At 46.5% G+C, this 22,092-nt stretch overlaps 1 protein-coding gene across 3 annotated transcripts in view; it reads left to right on the top strand.

Annotated features, from left to right (window-relative positions):
* Window positions 1-22,092, top strand: part of Reck (Reversion-inducing-cysteine-rich protein with kazal motifs) — a 165,829-nt gene that overhangs the window by 99,059 nt on the left and 44,678 nt on the right. The gene's annotated exons all lie outside the window — the stretch shown is intronic.

Below are 22,092 nucleotides of genomic sequence, written 5' to 3'. Positions count from 1 at the left end.
TTGGTCATACCTTCACAGAAACAAGACAGACAAAAAATAAAGAAAATACAAAATATTGTAATAAGAGTTAGTAGGTAAATGATGACTTGTCTCAAGGAAATACAACTTCCAGTTGTTAGTAAAGGTAAGGTTCCACACCTCACACCAGTGACCATTAGTGTAGGTGAGAGAAGGTTCCACACCTCACACCAGTGACCATTAGTGGAGGTGAGAGAAGGTTCCACACCTCACACCAGCGACCATTAGTGTAGGTGTGAGAAGGTAAGGTTCCACACCTCACACCAGTGACCATTAGTGTAGGTGAGAGAAGGTTCCACACCTCACACCAGTGACCATTAGTGTAGGTGAGAGAAGGTTCCACACCTCACACCAGCGACCATTAGTGTAGGTGTGAGAAGGTAAGGTTCCACACCTCACACCAGTGACCATTAGTGTAGGTGAGAGAAGGTTCCACACCTCACACCAGTGACCATTAGTGTAGGTGAGAGAAGGTTCCACACCTCACACCAGCGACCATTAGTGTAGGTGTGAGAAGGTAAGGTTCCACACCTCACACCAGTGACCATTAGTGTAGGTGAGAGAAGGTTCCACACCTCACACCAGTGACTATTAGTGTAGGTGAGAGAAGGTAAGGTTCCACACCTCACACCAGTGACCATTAGTGTAGGTGAGAGAAGGTAAGGTTCCACACCTCACACCAGTGACCATTAGTGGAGGTGAGAGAAGGTTCCACACCTCACACCAGTGACCATTAGTGGAGGTGAGAGAAGGTAAGGTTCCACACCTCACACCAGTGACCATTAGTGTAGGTGAGAGAAGGTAAGGTTCCACACCTCACACCAGTGACCATTAGTGGAGGTGAGAGAAGGTAAGGTTCCACACCTCACACCAGTGACCATTAGTGGAGGTGAGAGAAGGTAAGGTTCCACACCTCACACCAGTGACCATTAGTGGAGGTGAGAGAAGGTAAGGTTCCACACCTCACACCAGTGACCATTAGTGTAGGTGAGAGAAGGTTCCACACCTCACACCAGTGACCATTAGTGTAGGTGAGAGAAGGTAAGGTTCCACACCTCACACCAGTGACCATTAGTGGAGGTGAGAGAAGGTTCCACACCTCACACCAGTGACCATTAGTGGAGGTGAGAGAAGGTAAGGTTCCACACTTCACACCAGCGACCATTAGTGTAGGTGAGAGAAGGTAAGGTTCCACACCTCACACCAGTGACCATTAGTGTAGGTGAGAGAAGGTAAGGTTCCACACCTCACACCAGTGACCATTAGTGTAGGTGAGAGAAGGTAAGGTTCCACACCTCACACCAGTGACCATTAGTGGAGGTGAGAGAAGGTTCCACACCTCACACCAGTGACCATTAGTGTAGGTGAGAGAAGGTAAGGTTCCACACCTCACACCAGTGACCATTAGTGGAGGTGAGAGAAGGTAAGGTTCCACACCTCACACCAGTGACCATTAGTGTAGGTGAGAGAAGGTTCCACACCTCACACCAGTGACCATTAGTGTAGGTGAGAGAAGGTTCCACACCTCACACCAGTGACCATTAGTGTAGGTGAGAGAAGGTTCCACACCTCACACCAGTGACCATTAGTGTAGGTGAGAGAAGGTAAGGTTCCACACCTCACACCAGTGACCATTAGTGTAGGTGAGAGAAGGTTCCACACCTCACACCAGTGACCATTAGTGTAGGTGAGAGAAGGTAGGTTCCACACCTCACACCAGTGACCATTAGTGTAGGTGAGAGAGAAGGTTCCACACCTCACACCAGTGACCATTAGTGGAGGTGAGAGAAGGTTCCACACCTCACACCAGTGACCATTAGTGTAGGTGAGAGAAGGTAAGGTTCCACACCTCACACCAGTGACCATTAGTGTAGGTGAGAGAAGGTTCCACACCTCACACCAGTGACCATTAGTGTAGGTGAGAGAAGGTAAGGTTCCACACCTCACACCAGTGACCATTAGTGTAGGTGAGAGAAGGTTCCACACCTCACACCAGCGACCATTAGTGGAGGTGAGAGAAGGTAAGGTTCCACACCTCACACCAGCGACCATTAGTGTAGGTGAGAGAAGGTAAGGTTCCACACCTCACACCAGTGACCATTAGTGTAGGTGAGAGAGAAGGTTCCACACCTCACACCAGTGACCATTAGTGTAGGTGAGAGAAGGTAAGGTTCCACACCTCACACCAGTGACCATTAGTGTAGGTGAGAGAAGGTAAGGTTCCACACCTCACACCAGTGACCATTAGTGTAGGTGAGAGAAGGTTCCACACCTCACACCAGTGACCATTAGTGTAGGTGAGAGAAGGTAAGGTTCCACACCTCACACCAGTGACCATTAGTGTAGGTGAGAGAAGGTTCCACACCTCACACCAGCGACCATTAGTGTAGGTGAGAGAAGGTAAGGTTCCACACCTCACACCAGTGACCATTAGTGTAGGTGAGAGAAGGTTCCACACCTCACACCAGTGACCATTAGTGTAGGTGAGAGAAGGTTCCACACCTCACACCAGTGACCATTAGTGTAGGTGAGAGAAGGTAAGGTTCCACACCTCACACCAGTGACCATTAGTGTAGGTGAGAGAAGGTTCCACACCTCACACCAGCGACCATTAGTGTAGGTGAGAGAAGGTAAGGTTCCACACCTCACACCAGTGACCATTAGTGTAGGTGAGAGAAGGTAAGGTTCCACACCTCACACCAGTGACCATTAGTGTAGGTGAGAGGAAGGTTCCACACCTCACACCAGTGACCATTAGTGTAGGTGAGAGAAGGTTCCACACCTCACACCAGTGACCATTAGTGTAGGTGAGAGAAGGTTCCACACCTCACACCAGCGACCATTAGTGTAGGTGAGAGAAGGTAAGGTTCCACACCTCACACCAGTGACCATTAGTGTAGGTGAGAGAAGGTTCCACACCTCACACCAGTGACCATTAGTGTAGGTGAGAGAAGGTTCCACACCTCACACCAGTGACCATTAGTGTAGGTGAGAGAAGGTAAGGTTCCACACCTCACACCAGTGACCATTAGTGTAGGTGAGAGAAGGTTCCACACCTCACACCAGCGACCATTAGTGTAGGTGAGAGAAGGTAAGGTTCCACACCTCACACCAGTGACCATTAGTGGAGGTGAGAGAAGGTAGGTTCCACACCTCACACCAGTGACCATTAGTGTAGGTGAGAGAAGGTTCCACACCTCACACCAGTGACCATTAGTGTAGGTGAGAGAAGGTTCCACACCTCACACCAGTGACCATTAGTGTAGGTGAGAGAAGGTTCCACACCTCACACCAGCGACCATTAGTGTAGGTGAGAAGGTAAGGTTCCACACCTCACACCAGTGACCATTAGTGTAGGTGAGAGAAGGTAAGGTTCCACACCTCACACCAGTGACCATTAGTGTAGGTGAGAGAAGGTTCCACACCTCACACCAGTGACCATTAGTGTAGGTGAGAGAAGGTAGTTCCACACCTCACACCAGTGACCATTAGTGTAGGTGAGAGAAGGTTCCACACCTCACACCAGCGACCATTAGTGTAGGTGAGAGAAGGTAAGGTTCCACACCTCACACCAGTGACCATTAGTGTAGGTGAGAGAAGGTTCCACACCTCACACCAGTGACCATTAGTGTAGGTGAGAGAAGGTTCCACACCTCACACCAGCGACCATTAGTGTAGGTGAGAGAAGGTAGGTTCCACACCTCACACCAGTGACCATTAGTGTAGGTGAGAGAAGGTTCCACACCTCACACCAGTGACCATTAGTGTAGGTGAGAGAAGGTTCCACACCTCACACCAGCGACCATTAGTGTAGGTGAGAGAAGGTAAGGTTCCACACCTCACACCAGTGACCATTAGTGTAGGTGAGAGAAGGTAAGGTTCCACACCTCACACCAGTGACCATTAGTGTAGGTGAGAGAAGGTTCCACACCTCACACCAGTGACCATTAGTGTAGGTGAGAGAAGGTTCCACACCTCACACCAGTGACCATTAGTGTAGGTGAGAGAAGGTTCCACACCTCACACCAGCGACCATTAGTGTAGGTGAGAGAAGGTAAGGTTCCACACCTCACACCAGTGACCATTAGTGTAGGTGAGAGAAGGTTCCACACCTCACACCAGTGACCATTAGTGTAGGTGAGAGAAGGTTCCACACCTCACACCAGTGACCATTAGTGTAGGTGAGAGAAGGTAAGGTTCCACACCTCACACCAGTGACCATTAGTGTGGGTGAGAGAAGGTTCCACACCTCACACCAGCGACCATTAGTGTAGGTGAGAGAAGGTAAGGTTCCACACCTCACACCAGTGACCATTAGTGGAGGTGAGAGAAGGTGAGGTTCCTCACCTCGCACCAGTGACCATTAGTGTAGGTGAGAGAAGGTTCCACACCTCACACCAGTGACCATTAGTGTAGGTGAGAGAAGGTTCCACACCTCACACCAGTGACCATTAGTGTAGGTGAGAGAAGGTTCCACACCTCACACCAGCGACCATTAGTGTAGGTGAGAGAAGGTAAGGTTCCACACCTCACACCAGTGACCATTAGTGTAGGTGAGAGAAGGTAAGGTTCCACACCTCACACCAGTGACCATTAGTGGAGGTGAGAGAAGGTTCCACACCTCACACCAGTGACCATTAGTGGAGGTGAGAGAAGGTTCCACACCTCACACCAGTGACCATTAGTGTAGGTGAGAGAAGGTTCCACACCTCACACCAGCGACCATTAGTGTAGGTGAGAGAAGGTAAGGTTCCACACCTCACACCAGTGACCATTAGTGTAGGTGAGAGAAGGTAAGGTTCCACACCTCACACCAGTGACCATTAGTGTAGGTGAGAGAAGGTAAGGTTCCACACCTCACACCAGTGACCATTAGTGGAGGTGAGAGAAGGTTCCACACCTCACACCAGTGACCATTAGTGGAGGTGAGAGAAGGTTCCACACCTCACACCAGTAAGTCCAGTTCATCTCCACATGTCAGCAGGTCAGAGTGTGAGGCTAGGCGCTCGCTGGCTAGTGCCTTGTGTCAGCAGGTCAGAGTGTGAGGCTAGGCGCTCGCTGGCTAGTGCCTTGTGTCAGCAGGTCAGAGTGTTAGGCTAGGCGCTCGCTGGCTAGTGCCTTGTGTCAGCAGGTCAGAGTGTGAGGCTAGGCGCTCGCTGGCTAGTGCCTTGTGTCAGCAGGTCAGAGTGTGAGGCTAGGCGCTCGCTGGCTAATGCCTCTGACCAAGTGGTTGGTTTCAAGTGGCTCTTGGCCCAGGAATATTAGTTGCAATATGTGTGTGATAACTTAAGAATAAGTGTAATGGTTACATCTGCCTCATACACTGATAGTGAAGATAAGGACGACTTTTGTTGACAATATGAGAGAGAGAAACACTGAACACATACAGAGGACTCATGTGAGTTCTCACAGGAATTCCAGAGTGCACAAGAAATGTACATACAGAGATGTTTACCCCAACGTTGATGTGTTGATGTGGAACACATCTTGTATAGGTCAGGATCGGTGAAGGGTAAGAGTAGTAGAGATGGGTAACTTGTTTATTGGTGGAAATAAATAGAAACGGTAAAGATGATGAGACAAACGTATAATGTGAGACATTAAGAAAATGGCACTTCGATGAGTTTTTTAGGTTGGCATGGTCATGTATGACAGGTGATAGCAAGATACATAATAGTGCAAATTATGAAAGGATAATAAAAGTATTTATCCATATACCTACTTATGTAAGTAGGAGAGATGGCCAGAGAGCGTTATTGGATTACGTGTTAATTGACAGGCGTGCGAAAGAGAGACTTTTGGATGTTAATGTGCTGAGAGGTGCAACTGGAGGGATGTCTGATCATTATCTTGTGGAGGCTAAGGTGAAGATTTGTATGGGTTTTCAGAAAAGAAGAGTGAATGTTGGGGTGAAGAGGGTGGTGAGAGTAAGTGAGCTTGAGAAGGAGACCTGTGTGAGGAAGTACCAGGAGAGACTGAGTACAGAATGGAAAAAGGTGAGAACAATGGAAGTAAGGGCAGTGGGGGAGGAATGGGATGTATTTAGGGAATCAGTGATGGATTGCGCAAAAGATGCTTGTGGCATGAGAAGAGTGGGAGGTGGGTTGATTAGAAAGGGTAGTGAGTGGTGGGATGAAGAAGTAAGAGTATTAGTGAAAGAGAAGAGAGAGGCATTTGGACGATTTTTGCAGGGAAAAAATGCAATTGAGTGGGAGATGTATAAAAGAAAGAGACAGGAGGTCAAGAGAAAGGTGCAAGAGGTGAAAAAAAGGGCAAATGAGAGTTGGGGTGAGAGAGTATCATTAAATTTTAGGGAGAATAAAAAGATGTTCTGGAAGGAGGTAAATAAAGTGCGTAAGACAAGGGAGCAAATGGGAACTTCAGTGAAGGGCGCAAATGGGGAGGTGATAACAAGTAGTGGTGATGTGAGAAGGAGATGGAGTGAGTATTTTGAAGGTTTGTTGAATGTGTTTGATGATAGAGTGGCAGATATAGGGTGTTTTGGTCGAGGTGGTGTGCAAAGTGAGAGGGTTAGGGAAAATGATTTGGTAAACAGAGAAGAGGTAGTGAAAGCTTTGCGGAAGATGAAAGCCGGCAAGGCAGCAGGTTTGGATGGTATTGCAGTGGAATTTATTAAAAAATGGGGTGACTGTATTGTTGAGTGGTTGGTAAGGTTATTTAATGTATGTATGACTCATGGTGAGGTGCCTGAGGATTGGCGGAATGCGTGCATAGTGCCATTGTACAAAGGCAAAGGGGATAAGAGTGAGTGCTCAAATTACAGAGGTATAAGTTTGTTGAGTATTCCTGGTAAATTATATGGGAGGGTGTTGATTGAGAGGGTGAAGGCATGTACAGAGCATCAGATTGGGGAAGAGCAGTGTGGTTTCAGAAGTGGTAGAGGATGTGTGGATCAGGTGTTTGCTTTGAAGAATGTATGTGAGAAATACTTAGAAAAGCAAATGGATTTGTATGTAGCATTTATGGATCTGGAGAAGGCATATGATAGAGTTGATAGAGATGCTCTGTGGAAGGTATTAAGAATATATGGTGTGGGAGGAAAGTTGTTAGAAGCAGTGAAAAGTTTTTATCGAGGATGTAAGGCATGTGTACGTGTAGGAAGAGAGGAAAGTGATTGGTTCTCAGTGAATGTAGGTTTGCGGCAGGGGTGTGTGATGTCTCCATGGTTGTTTGATTTGTTTATGGATGGGGTTGTTAGGGAGGTAAATGCAAGAGTTTTGGAAAGAGGGGCAAGTATGAAGTCTGTTGTGAATGAGAGAGCTTGGGAAGTGAGTCAGTTGTTCGCTGATGATACAGCGCTGGTGGCTGATTCATGTGAGAAACTGCAGAAGCTGGTGACTGAGTTTGGTAAAGTGTGTGGAAGAAGAAAGTTAAGAGTAAATGTGAATAAGAGCAAGGTTATTAGGTACAGTAGGGTTGAGGGTCAAGTCAATTGGGAGGTGAGTTTGAATGGAGAAAAACTGGAGGAAGTGAAGTGTTTTAGATATCTGGGAGTGGATCTGGCAGCGGATGGAACCATGGAAGCGGAAGTGGATCATAGGGTGGGGGAGGGGGCGAAAATTCTGGGGGCCTTGAAGAATGTGTGGAAGTCGAGAACATTATCTCGGAAAGCAAAAATGGGTATGTTTGAAGGAATAGTGGTTCCAACAATGTTGTATGGTTGCGAGGCGTGGGCTATGGATAGAGTTGTGCGCAGGAGGATGGATGTGCTGGAAATGAGATGTTTGAGGACAATGTTTGGTGTGAGGTGGTTTGATCGAGTGAGTAACGTAAGGGTAAGAGAGATGTGTGGAAATAAAAAGAGCGTGGTTGAGAGAGCAGAAGAGAGTGTTTTGAAGTGGTTTGGGCACATGGAGAGAATGAGTGAGGAAAGATTGACCAAGAGGATATATGTGTCGGAGGTGGAGGGAACGAGGAGAAGAGGGAGACCAAATTGGAGGTGGAAAGATGGAGTGAAAAAGATTTTGTGTGATCGGGGCCTGAATATGCGGGAGGGTGAAAGGAGGGCAAGGAATAGAGTGAATTGGAGCGATGTGGTATACCGGGGTTGACGTGCTGTCAGTGGATTGAATCAAGGCATGTGAAGCGTCTGGGGTAAACCATGGAAAGCTGTGTAGGTATGTATATTTGCGTGTGTGGATGTATGTATATACATGTGTATGGGGGGGGGGGGGTTTGGGCCATTTCTTTCGTCTGTTTCCTTGCGCTACCTCGCAAACGCGGGAGACAGCGACAAAGTATAATAAAAAAATAATAAACCGTTCAGGATACAAGGATGAGAAGATAAGACGCGGGACACAGATAGATGCAGGTACAGGATCATTCAAGGCTAGAATGTTTCACAGGGGAATGAAAAGATATTATGGTAAATATCTTAAATGGTGTATGTTGTGCCGACTGTGGTGGATGAATGCGAGAAGTGGACTTTATATGCTAAAGTAAGGAAAATGATGGACGTTTTGGGAGTGAATGCCTGAGTACGATATACTGTGTGAAGTGGGTTGATCATGTGGGGTATCACCGTTAGAAAAAGATGTGGAAGTGAATGTTGTATGACTTACATGGATGGAGAGCAAGGGATAAGAAATGGTTTGGACATAGATAGGAGGAATAGAATGAAGATAGATAAGTTACAGGATATACTTGTCAGAGGTGTAGTGAGGAGACGTCAGAAGTGAAGTGAGGAGACACATACCGAGGAGATGGAGTGATCTTTGAGTTACCTGAGTCTAAACATTGAGAAAGTTGTGAGGCGTTCGTAGGAAGGAGTAAATGAATGGATGGGGTATACTGGGGGCGACATGCTCCTAGTGAGCTGAACCTGGACATGTAGATTTGTTAGGAGAAACCAGAGAAATATATATGTATATATATATATATATATATATATATATATATATATATATATATATATATATATATATATATATATATATATATATTTATTATACTTTGCCGCTGTCTCCCGCGTTTGCGAGGTAGCGCAAGGAAACAGACGAAAGAAATGGCCCAACCCCCCCCCATACACATGTATATACATACGTCCACACACGCAAATATACACACCTACACAGCTTTCCATGGTTTACCCCAGACGCTTCACATGCCTTGATTCAATCCACTGACAGCACGTCAACCCCGGTATACCACATCGCTCCAATTCACTCTATTCCTTGCCCTCCTTTCACCCTCCTGCATGTTCAGGCCCCGATCACACAAAATCTTTTTCACTCCATCTTTCCACCTCCAATTTGGTCTCCCTCTTCTCCTCGTTCCCTCCACCTCCGACACATATATCCTCTTGGTCAATCTTTCCTCACTCATTCTCTCCATGTGCCCAAACCACTTCAAAACACCCTCTTCTGCTCTCTCAACCACGCTCTTTTTATTTCCACACATCTCTCTTACCCTTACGTTACTCACTCGATCAAACCACCTCACACCACACATTGTCCTCAAACATCTCATTTCCAGCACATCCATCCTCCTGCGCACTACTCTATCCATAGCCCACGCCTCGCAACCATACAACATTGTTGGAACCACTATTCCTTCAAACATACCCATTTTTGCTTTCCGAGATAATGTTCTCGACTTCCACACATTCTTCAAGGCCCCCAGAATTTTCGCCCCCTCCCCCACCCTATGATCCACTTCCGCTTCCATGGTTCCATCCGCTGCCAGATCCACTCCCAGATATCTAAAACACTTCACTTCCTCCAGTTTTTCTCCATTCAAACTCACCTCCCAATTGACTTGACCCTCAACCCTACTATACCTAATAACCTTGCTCTTATTCACATTTACTCTTAACTTTCTTCTTCCACACACTTTACCAAACGCAGTCACCAGCTTCTGCAGTTTCTCACATGAATCAGCCACCAGCGCTGTATCATCAGCGAACAACAACTGACTCACTTCCCAAGCTCTCTCATCCCCAACAGACTTCATACTTGCCCCTCTTTCCAAAACTCTTGCATTTACCTCCCTAACAACCCCATCCATAAACAAATTAAACAGCCATGGAGACATCACACACCCCTGCCGCAAACCTACATTCACTGAGAACCAATCACTTTCCTCTCTTCCTACACGTACACATGCCTTACATCCTCGATAAAAACTATATATATATATATATATATATATATATATATATATATATATATATATATATATATATATATATATATATATATATATCGTGTCGTAGAAAGCGACTAGAGGGGACGGGAGCGGGGGGCCAGAAATCCTCCCCTCCTTGTATTTTTTTAACTTTCTTAAAATGGGAAACAGAAGAAGGAGTCACGCGGGGAGTGCTCATCCTCCTCGAAGGCTCAGATTGGGGTGCCTAAATGTGTGTGGATGTAACCAAGAATTGAAAAAAGGAGAGATAGGTAGTATGTTTGAGGAAAGGAACCTGGATGTTTTGGCTCTGAGTGAAACGAAGCTCAAGGGTAAAGGGGAAGAGTGGTTTGGGAATGTCTTGGGAGTAAAGTCTGGGGTTAGTGAGAGGACAAGAGCAAGGGAAGGAGTAGCAGTACTCCTGAAACAGGAGTTGTGGGAGTATGTGATAGAATGTAAGAAAGTAAATTCTCGATTAATATGGGTAAAACTGAAAGTTGATGGAGAGAGGTGGGTGATTATTGGTGCATATGCACCTGGGCATGAGAAGAAAGATCATGAGAGGCAAGTGTTTTGGGAGCAGCTGAATGAGTGTGTTAGTGGTTTTGATGCACGAGACCGGGTTATAGTGATGGGTGATTTGAATGCAAAGGTGAGTAATGTGGCAGTTGAGGGAATAATTGGTATACATGGGGTGTTCAGTGTTGTAAATGGAAATGGTGAAGAGCTTGTAGATTTATGTGCTGAAAAAGGACTGATGATTGGGAATACCTGGTTTAAAAAGCGAGATATACATAAGTATACTTATGTAAGTAGGAGAGATGGCCAGAGAGCGTTATTGGATTACGTGTTAATTGACAGGCGCGCGAAAGAGAGACTTTTGGATGTTAATGTGCTGAGAGGTGCAACTGGAGGGATGTCTGATCATTATCTTGTGGAGGCTAAGGTGAAGATTTGTATGGGTTTTCAGAAAAGAAGAGTGAATGTTGGGGTGAAGAGGGTGGTGAGAGTAAGTGAGCTTGGGAAGGAGACTTGTGTGAGGAAGTACCAGGAGAGACTGAGTAAAGAATGGAAAAAGGTGAGAACAATGGAAGTAAGGGGAGTGGGGGAGGAATGGGATGTATTTAGGGAATCAGTGATGGATTGCGCAATAGATGCTTGTGGCATGAGAAGAGTGGGAGGTGGGTTGATTAGAAAGGGTAGTGAGTGGTGGGATGAAGAAGTAAGAGTATTAGGGAAAGAGAAGAGAGAGGCATTTGGACGATTTTTGCAGGGAAAAAATGCAATTGAGTGGGAGACGTATAAAAGAAAGAGACAGGAGGTCAAGAGAAAGGTGCAAGAGGTGAAAAAAAGGGCAAATGAGAGTTGGGGTGAGAGAGTATCATTAAATTTTAGGGAGAATAAAAAGATGTTCTGGAAGGAGGTAAATAAAGTGCGTAAGACAAGGGAGCAAATGGGAACTTCAGTGAAGGGCGCAAATGGGGAGGTGATAAAAAGTAGTGGTGATGTGAGGAGATGGAGTGAGTATTTTGAAGGTTTGTTGAATGTGTTTGATGATAGAGTGGCAGATATAGGGTGTTTTGGTCGAGGTGGTGTGCAAAGTGAGAGGGTTAGGGAAAATGATTTGGTAAACAGAGAAGAGGTAGTGAAAGCTTTGCGGAAGATGAAAGCCGGCAAGGCAGCGGGTTTGGATGGTATTGCAGTGGAATTTATTAAAAAAGGGGGTGACTGTATTGTTGAGTGGTTGGTAAGGTTATTTAATGTATGTATGACTCATGGTGAGGTGCCTGAGGATTGGCGGAATGCGTGCATAGTGCCATTGTACAAAGGCAAAGGGGATAAGAGTGAGTGCTCAAATTACAGAGGTATAAGTTTGTTGAGTATTCCTGGGAAATTATATGGGAGGGTATTGATTGAGAGGGTGAAGGCATGTACAGAGCATCAGATTGGGGAAGAGCAGTGTGGTTTCAGAAGTGGTAGAGGATGTGTGGATCAGGTGTTTGCTTTGAAGAATGTATGTGAGAAATACTTAGAAAAGCAAATGGATTTGTATGTAGCATTTATGGATCTGGAGAAGGCATATGATAGAGTTGATAGAGATGCTCCGTGGAAGGTATTGAGAATATATGGTGTGGGAGGCAAGTTGTTAGAAGCAGTGAAAAGTTTTTATCGAGGATGTAAGGCATGTGTACGTGTAGGAAGAGAGGAAAGTGATTGGTTCTCAGTGAATGTAGGTTTGCGGCAGGGGTGTGTGATGTCTCCATGGTTGTTTAATTTGTTTATGGATGGGGTTGTTAGGGAGGTAAATGCAAGAGTTTTGGAAAGAGGGGCAAGTATGAAGTCTGTTGGGGATGAGAGAGCTTGGGAAGTGAGTCAGTTGCTGTTCGCTGATGATACAGCGCTGGTGGCTGATTCATGTGAGAAACTGCAGAAGCTGGTGACTAAGTTTAGTAAAGTGTGTGAAAGAAGAAAGTTAAGAGTAAATGTGAATAAGAGCAAGGTTATTAGGTACAGTAGGGTTGAGGGTCAAGTCAATTGGGAGGTGAGTTTGAATGGAGAAAAACTGGAGGAAGTGAAGTGTTTTAGATATCTGGGAGTGGATCTGGCAGCGGATGGAACCATGGAAGCGGAAGTGGATCATAGGGTGGGGGAGGGGGCGAAAATTCTGGGAGCCTTGAAGAATGTGTGGAAGTCGAGAACATTATCTCGGAAAGCAAAAATGGGTATGTTTGAAGGAATAGTGGTTCCAACAATGTTGTATGGTTGCGAGGCGTGGGCTATGGATAGAGTTGTGCGCAGGAGGATGGATGTGCTGGAAATGAGATGTTTGAGGACAATGTGTGGTGTGAGGTGGTTTGATCGAGTAAGTAACGTAAGGGTAAGAGAGATGTGTGGAAATAAAAAGAGCGTGGTTGAGAGAGCAGAAGAGGGTGTTTTGAAATGGTTTGGGCACATGGAGAGAATGAGTGAGGAAAGATTGACCAAGAGGATATATGTGTCGGAGGTGGAGGGAACGAGGAGAAGAGGGAGACCAAATTGGAGGTGGAAAGATGGAGTGAAAAAGATTTTGTGTGATCGGGGCCTGAACATGCAGGAGGGTGAAAGGAGGGCAAGGAATAGAGTGAATTGGAGCGATGTGGTATACCGAGGTTGACGTGCTGTCAGTGGATTGAATCAAGGCATGTGAAGCGTCTGGGGTAAACCATGGAAAGCTGTGTAGGTATGTATATTTGCGTGTGTGGACGTATGTATATACATGTGTATGGGGGTGGGTTGGGCCATTTCTTTCGTCTGTTTCCTTGCGCTACCTCGCAAACGCGGGAGACAGCGACAAGGAAAAAAAAAAAAAAAAAATATATATATATATATATATATATATATATATATATATATATATATATATATATATATATATATATATATATATTCCCTACACCTGGGGATAGGGAAGAAAGAATACTTCCCACGCATTCCCCACGTGACGTAGAGGGCGACTAAAGGTGACGCGAGCGGGGGCTAGAAGCCCTCCCCTCCTTGTATCTTAACTTTCTAAAAGGGGAAACAGAAGAGGAGTCACGCGAGGAGTGCTCATCCTCCTCGAAGGCTCAGATTGGGGTGTCTAAATGTGTGTGGATGTAACCAAGATGAGAAAAAGGAGGGATAGGTAGTATGTTTGAGGAAAGGAACCTGGATGTTTTGGCTCTGAGTGAAACGAAGCTGAAGGGTAAAGGGGAAGAGTGGTTTGGGAATGTCTTGGGAGTAAAGTCAGGGGTTGGTGAGAAGACAAGAGCAAGGGAAGGAGTAGCATTACTTCTGAAGCAGGAGTTGTGGGAGTATGTAATAGAGTGTAAGAGAGTAAACTCTGGATTGATATGGGTAAAACTTAAAGTGGATGGAGAGAGATGGGTGATTATTGGTGCATATGCACCTGGTCATGAGAAGAAAGATCATGAGAAGCAAGTGTTTTGGGAGCAGCTGAGTGAATGTGTTAGTAGTTTTGATGCACGAGACCGGGTTATAGTGATGGGTGATTTGAATGCAAAGGTGAGTAATGTGGCAGTTGAGGGTATAATTGGTGTACATAGGGTGTTCAGTGTTGTAAATGGAAATGGTGAAGAGCTTGTAGATTTGTGCGCTGAAAAAGGACTGGTGATTTGGTATACCTAGTTTAAAAAGAGAGATATACATAAGTATACGTATGTAAGTAGGAGAGATGGCCAGAGAGCGTTATTGGATTACGTGCTAATTGATAGGCGTGCGAAAAAGAGACTTTTAGATGATAATGTGCTGAGAGGGGCAACTGGAGGGATGTCTGATCATTGTCTTGTGGAGGCGAAGGTGAAGATTTGTAGCGGTTTTTAGAAAAGTAGAGAGAATGTTGGGGTGAAGAGAATGGTGAGAGTAAGTGAGCTTGGAAAGGAGACTTGTGTGAGGAAGTACCAGGAGAGACTGAGTGAAGAATGGAAAAAGGTGAGAGCAAAGGACGTAAGGGGAGTTGGGGAGGAATGGGAGGTATTTTGGGAAGCTGTGATGGCTTGCGTAAAAGATACTTGTGGCATGAGAAAGGTGGGAGGTGGGCAGATTAGAAAGGGTAGTGAGTGGTGGGATGAAGAAGTAAGATTGTTAGTGAAAGAGAAGAGAGAGGCTTTCGGACTAGTTTTGCCATGAAATAGTGCAAAAGACTGGGAGATGTATAAAAGAAAGAGGCAGGAGGTCAAAAGAAAGGTGCAATTGGTGAAAAAGAGGGCAAATGAGAGTTGGGATGAGAGAGTATCATTAAATTTTTAGGGAGAATGAAGAGATGTTTTGGAAGGAGGTAAAGAGACAAGACAAAAGAACAAATGGGAACATCAGTGAAAGGGGGTAAATGGGGAGGTAATAACAAGTAGTAGTGAAGTGAGAGGGAGATGGAGTGAGTATTTTGAAGGTTTATTGAATGTGTTTGATGATAGAGTCGCGGATATAGTGTGTTTTGGTCGAGGTGGTGTGCAAAGTGAGAGGGTTAGGGAGAATGATTTGGTAAACAGAGAAGAGGTAGTGAAAACTCTGCAGAAGATGAAAGCCAGCGAGGCGGCGGGTTTGGATGGTATTGCAGTGGAATTTATTAAAAAAGAGGGTGACTGTGTTGTTGACTGGTTGGAGAGGATGTATGGCTGATGGTGAAGTACCTGAGGATTGGCGGAATGCTTGCATAGTGCTATTGTACAAAGGCAAAGGGGATAAAGGTGAGTGTTCAAATTACAGAGGTATAAGTTTGTTGAGTATTCCTGGGAAATTATATGGGAGGGTATTGATTGAGAGGGTGAAGGCATGTACAGAGCATCAGATTGGGGAAGAGCAGTGTGGTTTCAGAAGTGGTAGAAGATGTGTGGATCAGGTGTTTGCTTTGAAGAATGTATGCGAGAAATACTTAGAAAAACAGATGGATTTGTATGTAGCATTTATCGATATGGAGAAGGCATATGATAGAGTTGATAGAGATGCTCTGTGGACGGTGTTAAGAGTATATGGTGAGGGAGGTAAGTTGTTAAAAGCAGTGAAAAGTTTTTATCGAGGATGTAAGGCATGTGTACGTGTAGGAAAAGAGGAAAGTGATTGGTTCTCAGTGAATGTAGGTTTGCAGCAGGGGTGTGTGATGTCCCCATGGCTGTTTAATTTGTTTATAGATGGGGTTGTTAGGGAGGTGAATGCAAGAGTTTTGGAAAGAGGAGCAAGTATGCAGTCTGTTGTGGATGAGAGAGCTTGGTAAGTGAGTCAGTTGTTGTTCGCTATTGAGACAGTGCTGGTGGCTGATTCGGTTGAGAAACTGCAGATGCTGGTGACTGAGTTTGGTAAAGTGTGTGAAAGAAGAAAGCTGAGAATAAATGTGAATAAGAGCAACGTCATTAGGTACAGTAGGGTTGAGGGATAGGTCAATTGGGAGGTAAGTTTGAATGGTGAAAAACTAGAGGAAGTGAAGTGTTTGGGATATCTGGGAATTGATTTGGCAGCGGATGGATCCATGGAAGCGAAAGTGAATCACAGGGTGGGGTAGGGGGTTGAAAGTTCTGGGAGCGTTCAAAAATGTGTGGAAGGCGAGAACATTATCTGGGAAAGCAAAAATGGGTGTGTTTGAAGGAATAGTGGTTCCAACTATGTTATATGGTTGCGAGGCGTGGGCTATAGATAGGGCTGTGCGGAGGAGGGTGGATGTGCTGGAAATGAGATGTTTGAGGACAATATGTGGTGTGAGGTGGCTTGATCGAGTAAGTGATGAAAGGGTAAGAGAGATGAGTGGTAATAAAAAGAGTGTGATTGAGAGAGCAGAAGAGGGTGTTTTGAAATGGTTTGGTCACATGGAGAGAATGAGTGAGGAAAGATTGACCAAGAGGATATATGTGTCAGAGCTGGAGGGAACATGCATTTCAACGTATACATACATATACATACACAGACATATACATATATACACATGCACATATTTATGCATGCTGCCTTCATCCATTCCTGCCGCCATACACACACACACTCACACACACACACACACACACACACACACACACACACACACACACACATACACAAGACAGATCAGAAGAAGGAGCCGAGTGCCTCAGATTGGGGTGTCTGAATGTGTATGGATGTAACCAAGATGAGAAGAAAGGAAAGGAACCTGGATGTTTTGGCTGAGTGAAACGAAGCTCAAGGGTAAAGGGGAAGAGTGGTTTGGGAATGTCTGGGGAGTAAAGTCAGGGGTTAGTGAGAGGACAAGAGATAAGAAAGGACCAGCACTACTCCTGAACCAGGAGTTTCGAGTGTTTTTGACAGTGTAAGGTAATAGTTTCTAGACTAATAAAGTTAAAAATGAAGGTGTATGGAGAGAGATGGATGATTATTGGTGCATATGCACCTGGGCATGAGAGGAAAGATCATGAGAGGCAAGTATTTTGGGAGCAGCTGAGTGAGTGTGTTAGCAGTTTTGATGCACGAGACCGGGTTATAGTGATGGGTGATTTGAATGCAAAGGTGAGTAATGTGGCAGTTGAGGATATGATTTTGGTGCATGAGATACTCAATATTATGAATAGAAATAATAAGCAGCTTGAGAAGTTAAGAGCATAGTATCTGTACACAATATAAACAACATGAGAAGTTAAGAGCATAGTACCTGTTCACAACATAAACAACATGAGAAGTTAAGAACATAGTACCTGTTCACAACATAAACAACATGAGAAGTTAAGAGCATAGTATCTGTACACAACATAAACAACATGAGAAGTTAAGAGCATAGTACCTGTTCACAACATAAACAACATGAGAAGTTAAGAGCATAGTATCTGTACACAACATAAACAACATGAGAAGTTAAGAACATAGTATCTGTACACAACATAAACAACATGAGAAGTTAAGAACATAGTATCTGTACACAACATAAACAACATGAGAAGTTAAGAACATAGTATCTGTACACAACATAAACAACATGAGAAGTTAAGAACATAGTATCTGTACACAACATAAACAACATGAGAAGTTAAGAACATAGTATCTGTACACAACATAAACAACATGAGAAGTTAAGAACATAGTATCTGTACACAACATAAACAACATGAGAAGTTAAGAACATAGTATCTGTACACAACATAAACAACATGAGAAGTTATATGTAAATACAGTTTGGTAATGTTATCATGATATCAACTGTTCACACTCAACACCTCCCACTATGATATCTGTAGTGGTAACACAAGCCACTTATTAAAGGACTCAACACCTCCCACTATGATATCTGTAGTGGTAACACAAGCCACTTATTAAAGGACTCAACACCTCCCACTATGATATCTGTAGTGGTAACACAAGCCACTTATTAAAGGACTCAGCACCTCCCACTATGATATCTGTAGTGGTAACACAAGCCACTTATTAAAGGACTCAGCACCTCCCACTATGATATCTGTAGTGGTAACACAAGCCACTTATTAAAGGACTCAACACCTCCCACTATGATATCTGTAGTGGTAACACAAGCCACTTATTAAAGGACTCAGCACCTCCCACTATGATATCTGTAGTGGTAACACAAGCCACTTATTAAAGGACTCAGCACCTCCCACTATGATATCTGTAGTGGTAACACAAGCCACTTATTAAAGGACTCAGCACCTCCCACTATGATATCTGTAGTGGTAACACAAGCCACTTATTAAAGGACTCAACACCTCCCACTATGATATCTGTAGTGGTAACACAAGCCACTTATTAAAGAACTCAACACCTCCCACTATGATATCTGTAGTGGTAACACAAGCCACTTATTAAAGGACTCAACACCTCCCACTATGATATCTGTAGTGGTAACACAAGCCACTTATTAAAGGACTCAACACCTCCCACTATGATATCTGTAGTGGTAACACAAGCCACTTATTAAAGGACTCAGCACCTCCCACTATGATATCTGTAGTGGTAACACAAGCCACTTATTAAAGGACTCAGCACCTCCCACTATGATATCTGTAGTGGTAACACAAGCCACTTATTAAAGGACTCAGCACCTCCCACTATGATATCTGTAGTGGTAACACAAGCCACTTATTAAAGGACTCAACACCTCCCACTATGATATCTGTAGTGGTAACACAAGCCACTTATTAAAGGACTCAGCACCTCCCACTATGATATCTGTAGTGGTAACACAAGCCACTTATTAAAGGACTCAGCACCTCCCACTATGATATCTGTAGTGGTAACACAAGCCACTTATTAAAGGACTCAGCACCTCCCACTATGATATCTGTAGTGGTAACACAAGCCACTTATTAAAGGACTCAGCACCTCCCACTATGATATCTGTAGTGGTAACACAAGCCACTTATTAAAGGACTCAACACCTCCCACTATGATATCTGTAGTGGTAACACAAGCCACTTATTAAAGGACTCAACACCTCCCACTATGATATCTGTAGTGGTAACACAAGCCACTTATTAAAGGACTCAACACCTCCCACTATGATATCTGTAGTGGTAACACAAGCCACTTATTAAAGGACTCAGCACCTCCCACTATGATATCTGTAGTGGTAACACAAGCCACTTATTAAAGGACTCAGCACCTCCCACTATGATATCTGTAGTGGTAACACAAGCCACTTATTAAAGGACTCAGCACCTCCCACTATGATATCTGTAGTGGTAACACAAGCCACTTATTAAAGGACTCAACACCTCCCACTATGATATCTGTAGTGGTAACACAAGCCACTTATTAAAGGACTCAACACCTCCCACTATGATATCTGTAGTGGTAACACAAGCCACTTATTAAAGGACTCAGCACCTCCCACTATGATATCTGTAGTGGTAACACAAGCCACTTATTAAAGGACTCAACACCTCCACTATGATATCTGTAGTGGTAACACAAGCCACTTATTAAAGGACTCAACACCTCCCACTATGATATCTGTAGTGGTAACACAAGCCACTTATTAAAGGACTCAACACCTCCCACTATGATATCTGTAGTGGTAACACAAGCCACTTATTAAAGGACTCAACACCTCCCACTATGATATCTGTAGTGGTAACACAAGCCACTTATTAAAGGACTCAACACCTCCCACTATGATATCTGTAGTGGTAACACAAGCCACTTATTAAAGGACTCAACACCTCCCACTATGATATCTGTAGTGGTAACACAAGCCACTTATTAAAGGACTCAACACCTCCCACTATGATATCTGTAGTGGTAACACAAGCCACTTATTAAAGGACTCAACACCTCCCACTATGATATCTGTAGTGGTAACACAAGCCACTTATTAAAGGACTCAACACCTCCCACTATGATATCTGTAGTGGTAACACACGAATTCACACAAGACTAACCACTCCTCCACGAGGAGCACTCCCCCCCCCCCCCCCACCGACCTCCACCATGACCACCAGCCCAGCCCTCCACCATGACCACCACCCCAGCCCTCCACCATGACCACCACCCCAGACCTCCACCATGACCACCACCCCAGACCTCCACCATGACCACCCCAGCCCTCCACCATAACCACCACCCCAGACCTCCACCATGACCACCACCCCAGCCCTCCACCATGACCACCACCCCAGACCTCCACCAGGACCACCACCCCAGCCCTCCACCATGACCACCACCGCAGCCCTCCACAATAACCACCACCCCAGCCCTCCACCATGACCACCACCCCAGCCCTCCACCATGACCACCACCCCAGACCTCCACCATGACCACCACCCCAGCCCTCCACAATGACCACCATCCCAGCCCTCCACCATGACCACCACCCCAGCCCTCCACCATGACCACCACCCCAGACCTCCACCATGACCACCACCCCAGACCTCCACCATGACCACCACCCCAGCCCTCCACCATGACCACCACCCCAGCCCTCCACCATGACCACCACCCCAGACCTCCACCATGACCACCACCCCAGCCCTCCACCATGACCACCACCCCAGCCTTCCACCATGACCACCACCCCAGCCCTCCACCATGACCACCACCCCAGCCCTCCACCATAACCACCACCCCAGCCCTCCACCATGACCACCACCCCAGCCCTCCACCAGGACCACCACCCCAGCCCTCCACCATGACCACCACCCCAGCCCTCCACCATGACCATCACCCCAGCCCTCCACCATGACCACCACCCCAGCCCTCCACCAGGACCACCACCCCAGCCCTCCACCATGACCACCACCCCAGCCCTCCACCATAACCACCACCCCAGCCCTCCACCATGACCACCACCCCAGCCCTCCACCATGACCACCAACCCAGCCCTCCACCATGACCACCACCCCAGCCCTCCACCATGACCATCACCCCAGCCCTCCACCATGACCACCACCCCAGCCCTCCACCATGACCACCACCCCAGCCCTCCACCATGACCACCACCCCAGCCCTCCACCATGACCACCACCCCAGCCCTCCACCATGACCACCACCCCAGCCCTCCACCATAACCACCACCCCAGACCTCCACCATAACCACCACCCCAGCCCTCCACCATAACCACCACCCCAGCCCTCCACCATGACCACCACCCCAGCCCTCCACCATGACCACCACCCCAGACCTCCACCATGACCACCACCCCAGACCTCCACCATGACCACCACCCCAGCCCTCCACCATGACCACCACCCCAGACCTCCACCATGACCACCACCCCAGCCCTCCACCATGACCACCACCCCAGCCCTCCACCATGACCACCACCCCAGCCCTCCACCATGACCACCACCCCAGACCTCCACCATGACCACCACCCCAGACCTCCACCATGACCACCACCCCAGCCCTCCACCATAACCACCACCCCAGCCCTCCACCATGACCACCACCCCAGACCTCCACCATGACCACCACCCCAGCCCTCCACCATGACCACCACCCCAGCCCTCCACCATGACCACCACCCCAGCCCTCCACCATGACCACCACCCCAGCCCTCCACCATGACCACCACCCCAGACCTCCACCATGACCACCACCCCAGCCCTCCACCATGACCACCACCCCAGCCCTCCACCATGACCACCACCCCAGCCCTCCACCATGACCACCACCCCAGCCCTCCACCATGACCACCACCCCAGCCCTCCACCATGACCACCACCCCAGCCCTCCACCATGACCACCACCCCAGCCCTCCACCATGACCACCACCCCAGCCCTCCACCATGACCACCACCCCAGCCCTCCACCATGACCACCACCCCAGCCCTCCACCATGACCACCACCCCAGCCCTCCACCATGACCACCACCCCAGCCCTCCACCAGGACTACCACCCCAGCCCTCCACCATGACCACCACCCCAGCCCTCCACCATGACCACCACCCCAGCCCTCCACCATGTCCACCACCCCAGACCTCCA

Source organism: Panulirus ornatus, chromosome 43, assembly GCF_036320965.1.
Source record: "Panulirus ornatus isolate Po-2019 chromosome 43, ASM3632096v1, whole genome shotgun sequence".
In the NCBI taxonomy this organism is placed as follows: domain Eukaryota; kingdom Metazoa; phylum Arthropoda; class Malacostraca; order Decapoda; family Palinuridae; genus Panulirus; species Panulirus ornatus.
Note: the sequence above shows the minus strand (reverse complement) of the source record. Positions and strands in the feature narration are given on the sequence as shown.